The sequence below is a fragment of the Hyperolius riggenbachi genome, chromosome 10 (genome assembly GCF_040937935.1).
Source record: "Hyperolius riggenbachi isolate aHypRig1 chromosome 10, aHypRig1.pri, whole genome shotgun sequence".
Taxonomy (NCBI): Eukaryota; Metazoa; Chordata; class Amphibia; order Anura; family Hyperoliidae; genus Hyperolius; species Hyperolius riggenbachi.
The window spans coordinates 279,101,997-279,108,012 of NC_090655.1; the positions used below are offsets into that span (position 1 = coordinate 279,101,997).

At 44.1% G+C, this 6,016-nt stretch overlaps 1 protein-coding gene across 1 annotated transcript in view; it reads left to right on the forward strand.

Moving 5' to 3' along the window:
- Positions 1-6,016, forward strand: part of LOC137535449 (zinc finger protein 208-like) — a 292,522-nt gene that overhangs the window by 206,074 nt on the left and 80,432 nt on the right. The window lies entirely within an intron of this gene.

Consider the following 6,016-nt stretch of genomic DNA (forward strand, 5'->3'; position numbering starts at 1 on the left):
TTACTATGTACTCTGTAAAGCGCTGCAGAAGATGTCAGTACTATATAAATACATAATATTAATATGGTAGGACATTAGACTATGACTATGAAAGGGATTAGATTGTGAGCGCCTCTGAGGACAGTCAGTGACATTACTATGTACTCTGTAAAGCGCTGCAGAAGATGTCAGTACTATATAAATACATAATATTAATATGGTAGGACATTACACTATGACTATGAAAGGGATTAGATTGTGAGCGCCTCTGAGGACAGTCAGTGACATTACTATGTACTCTGTAAAGCGCTGCAGAAGATGTCAGTACTATATAAATACATAATATTAATATGGTAGGACATTACACTATGACTATGAAAGGGATTAGATTGTGAGCGCCTCTGAGGACAGTCAGTGACATTACTATGTACTCTGTAAAGCGCTGCAGAAGATGTCAGTACTATATAAATACATAATATTAATATGGTAGGTCATTACACTATGACTATTGTTGTATTTTATCAGTATAAACGGTGTATTTCCATGTGTGCCTTAATGGAAAAGTATGTCTGGACATTTATGTTGCTATGAGAGATTTACAGTGAATCTAGTTGATCAGCTGGGGCCTTGTGCAAAGCCTGTGTTTCATAAATGACTTTCTACAACCACACACATCTGCATATGAGTAAATAACACAGCAAAGACAATGGCCTCAGACTCTGACCCCAGCCCCCACAAATGGCCATTGAGGAGAAAGCTGAGAGGAAACTGAGTTATCTGGTTTGTCAACACAAGAGTTTCTGGGAAGGACATGTCCTCTTTCAACTGAAACCAAATCATCTCTACAACCAGGTGCTTAATCTGGAATGGCGAAGGGCTGTGCTAACTGCAAGTGGACAACTGCTACAACAACCCCAACGGGTTCCTATCCTCCCCCAGCTGCTAAGGGCAGGAACTATTGAGGTATAACACAGAGGAGGGGTCTCTATACCTGTGGTATCCAGATATAAGACAATGCTTGGGGAGCTCTCTCTTGGAATGCTGACATGGACTGTGGGACAGAATAGGGGCTCAGCTAATGAAAGTGTGTGACTGTGCATAGGGTATATAGAGCCATTATGTGAGTCACAGTTTGTATTATCTAACTTGTACATATGTATATTTGTAAATAAACCCCTTTTATTTAACCCCTTTGAAACAACCTCAAGTGTCTGGTTAACATAAGCTAGAGCACATTCTACAATTATGAAAGGGATTGGAGTGTGAGCTCCTCTGAGGACAGTCAGTGGCCATGGTTACTGTGCTATGCCCAGGATAACTTCTTTAATCTGCCAGGTAATATAGCGCTTTAGTATTGTTCAGGAAGCCTTAACCCTCCTGGCGGTTTAATTATTTCCGCCAGGAGGCAACGCAGCAGTTTTTTTTTTTTAAATCATGTAGCGAGCCCAGGGCTCGCTACATGATATAGAATATATCACTTCAGCGCAGGTTCACCTATGTCCACCACCGAGAACACCATAAAAACAGATGCGCTTACCAGATCCTTACAGACCTTAAAGAGACTCCGTAACAAAAATTGCATCCAGTTTTTTATCATCCTACAAGTTCTAAAAGCTATTCTAATGTGTTCTGGCTTACTGCAGCACTTTGTACTATCACAGTCTCTGTAATAAATCAACTTATCTCTCTCTTGTCAGACTTGTCAGCCTGTGTCTGGAAGGCTGCCAAGTTCTTCAGTGTTGTGGTTCTGCTATGAACTCCCCCTTCCAGGCCCCTCTATGCACACTGCCTGTGTGTTATTTAGATTAGAGCAGCTTCTCTCATCTTTTACAAGCTGGATAAATCGTCCTCTGAGCTGGCTGGGCTTTCACATAGTGAGGAATTACAGACAAGGGCAAAGCTGTTTGCAGGAAGAAAAGAGCAGCCTAAAACTTCAGTGCATGAGAGATGCAGGGGGAAAGAAACACACAAATGATCTCTTGAGATTCAAAAGGAAGGCTGTATACAGCCTGCTTGTGTATGGATGTATTTTCTATGTGTGGACATACTGTACATCAACCTACTTCCTGTTTTGGTGGCCATTTTGTTTGTTTACAAACAAACTTTTTAAAACTGTTTTTAACCACTTATAATGCGGCGGGGAGCGGCGAAATTGTGACAGAGGGTAATAGGAGATGTCCCCTAACGCACTGGTATGTTTACTTTTGTGTGATTTTAACAATACAGATTCTCTTTAACTACAGGGTCTGTAATATAGCTTTATGAGGTCAGCAGCAGGTGTCTTCACAGCCGGCCTCCTCTCCAGATAGACAGAATAATTCAAATCCTCATATGCAGTATTTCACCATATTGAAGCATGCAAAGAGACAATACACATCTAAGCGTATCTATAGCGATTTTAATATAGCTCCATAAAAACAGCATAAAGAGTTTTTAAAAAGTCACTCACATCTGGGCCCTTGTTACAGGGACCCACAATGAAAACAGCACATAGATCATAGGACGCCGTCCAGCCACACGTCCGCCTCACCCGACCGGTTTCACTGTCAAAGTTTCATCAGGGGCTAAAGCTTTACCGACGTCGTGGGAGTCCCGATCCACCCCTTGGCGCTGCCTGGCACTGATTGGCCAGGCAGCGCACGGGGTCTGGGGGGGGGGGGCGTGCGGCGCGACGGATAGCGGCGGGGTTACCACCAGGAAGGTTAAGAAATACTTGTATTTCCGAGTACTGCCAAAGACTAGCCCATCCGTAAGCCCAGAATCATGCGCTCATCTTAGTAAGTACTCAGGGGTGTGAGTTATTGTAGATGTATCTGTTGTGTAGCAACTAAAAATGATGATGATGATGATGATGATAATAGATTGTTTAGCTTAATGGGCAATCTGTAACTGTGGGTGTTCCAAGCCTTACCCCATAGAGCCACATGAATCCATGCCATGCACTGAGGATCAGTCAGTCTGTATTCATGTTGGATTATTGAGGCTCTGTGCAATGAATAAGATGACACATCAGTGCATTCCAGTGGTTGTGGAGGTGTGGCTAGCTTTCTGGGATAACAAAGGGGTGATTTGCATATTCAGCAGTGATGCATCGTGGGAAACATCATATGCTCACTCCACTCTGAATAATAATAATTATTATTATTATTATTGATTTATAAAGCGCCAACATATTCCATGGCACTGTACAAAGCAAGAAACAAACATGGGGTACATAATAATACAGACAATGGTGTACACCGATATACAAGATACATAATTAGTGACAAAATACAAAGAATGATACAAAATACAATATATAGAATTGGTAATGACAGTGATAAAAATAACATGATGAATAAAATGTATAATGATTTCCAAGACACTAAAGAGGGAGAGCGCCCTGCCCTTGTGAGCTTACAATCTAAAGTGAAGGGGGGGGGGGGGGGGAACAAGAGGACAGGTAGTATGCAACAAATATATAGAGGCAGTGTGTTTCAGGATACCTAGTAGGAGTGCAATTTGGTCTTAGGACAAAGGGAAGTGGCCTAAGGTAGCGCATATGCTTGTCGGAACAAATGTGTTTTTAGAGAGCGTTTAAAGGCAACAAAGGTTGGCGAGTGATGGATGTGTTGTGGGAGGGCATTCCAGAGGAGGGGTGAAGCGCATGCAAAATCTTGTAAACATGAATGTGAGGAGGTGATTCTAGAGGAGGACAACAGAAGATCATGTGCTGAACTGAGATTGCGATTGGGTTTGTATCTGGAAATTAGTGAGGATATGTACCGGGGAGAGAGATTGTGGAGAGCTTTGTAGGTTAGGGTTAGGAGTTTGAACTGGATCCTCTGATTAATTGGCAGCCAGTGAAGAGCTTAACAGAGAGGAGCAGCAAAGGAAGAGCGAGAAGAAAGATGAATGAGATGAGCAGCTGAGTTCAGTACCGACTGGGGTGGGGACAGACTGTTAGAAGGTAGTCCACAAAGTAGTATGTTGCAGTAGTCCAGACAAGAAATTATAAGAGCACGTATTAACATTTTAGTTGTGTCTTGAGTGAGAAAAGGACGGATGCGAGATATGTTTTTGAATTGGAGATGGCGGGAGCTGGTTATGGAGTGAACATGAGGAATAAAAGAGAGAGATGAGTTGAATATTACCCCCAAGCACGGAACTTTGGGAACTGAAGTTATGGGAGTGTTATTAACATTTATTAACATTTATTGTTACTTCAGGCAGAGAGGTGGCCAGAGACGGTGGAAAAATGATTAGTTCTTTTTTACTCATATTAAGTTTTAGGAAGCGAGAGGACATGAAGGAAGATATAGCAGACAAGCAATCAGGAACATGTTTGAGGAGGGAGTTAAGGTCTGAGGCCGAGAGGTACAGTTGTGTATCGTCTGCATACAGGTGGTATTGAAACCCAAATGAGTTGATTAAGTCACCAAGACCGTGTATGTAGATGGAAAAGAGGAGGGGACCGTGGACAGAGCCTTGAGAAACCCCGACAGACAAAGCATGAGGAGGAGAGATCTGATCTGAGTAGGAGACTGTGAAGGACCTTCCAGAGAGATAGGAAGATAACCATGTGAGAGCAAGGCCCTTTTTTCCTACATTTGAAAGTATTTGTATTTGAATAATCTCAAATACCTTCTGTTTTAAGTAGGCAAATTTCTGTTTTGCTTAACATTGAGTCCATGTTCGTCCTTTTTAGGCTCTTTACACACTCTTCTGGGGTTCTGGACTGGTTCTTCATGAGCTTTACAGGCAATCTGCAACTCATAGTAAAGTAGATCCCACAAACAGTGGCTGCAGTTAGTCTATTCACCACAAGATGGCGATCACACACACACAGGAAATGATGTAAGACAGGAAGAAGAGAAGTTGCAGGAAGTAAAGATGGGAAGTTCGGATCTTTTCAATGATCCGGATGATTCGAATCGGATCATTGAAGAGATCCGGATCTTTGATCCGAATCTCGGATCATTTTACTACCGGAAGGGGTGAAATGAACAGCTGGACAGGTCTGTGGACAGGAGAAGGGGAGGGAGTGGACACACAGAGAAGGGGAGAAGATGGACAGAGGGCAGGGAGTGGACAGAGAAGGGAGGAGGGACGAGCAGAGAGCAGAAATGTTTGCACACAATACCCACATGCTGCAAATCACATGCGTTACATATATTTCACCTATATGCTCATCTGTACACTTTGAAAGAAAAGGTCGCACAGTGAAAGAAAGCATTCCCAGAAGATAAGTGCAGCTGTTTAGTGCCGAGTGCAGGAGGATTATATTGCCTTTCAATCACACTGTCTGCAAAGTTACTGAGCTGTGCTGAGCCAAAAGCTTCCAATGTGTTCAGTGTGCAGCACTACGGAACAGACAGCCTATAATGAGCAGCACATTGCAGCCAGTATGTGTGCTCTACACATATCTGGCAGTGGCACCCATGTCCCCTCTCTCATCTACCTGTCTCCCTGCAAGGCTGCCTCCCATCCAACAGAGCGATCTCTGCTTCCAGGACCCCGCTGCCCGCTGAGAGGGGGCGTGTCGCTCCTGGCCCCGCCCCTTTTGCGATCCGAATCGTTCATTTTGATGATTCGGATGATCGACTCATAAAATAGATTCGGATCAAAGATCCGAATCGTTCATGATCCGGACAACACTAGCAGGAAGTGGAGAGGACACGTTGTTGGAAGAGGTAATTGTGTGATTCTTGTTATATACTAGCACATATTTTAGGCTGACCAGGCGTCCTCTTTTGCCCGGACAGGTCCACTTTTTCAGACCTGTCCGGGCCGTCCTGCCGTCAGGTGAGAGAGCAGAACAGGAGCTGAACACCAGCGGCAGAAGAGCCGCTTGCAGAGAAAGAGAGCCGAACTGGAGTCAGAAGAGCCGCTTGCAGAGACAGAGAGCCGAACACGAGTCAGAAGAACCGCTTGCAGAGACACTGTCTCTGCAAGCGGCTCTTCTGACTCATGTTCGGCTCCCAAAACGGCTCTTTGGCAATCAATCCCTGCTGCACTGCTCTGCTCCGCCCAGGGGTGGACTGGAGAATTCGCTGGC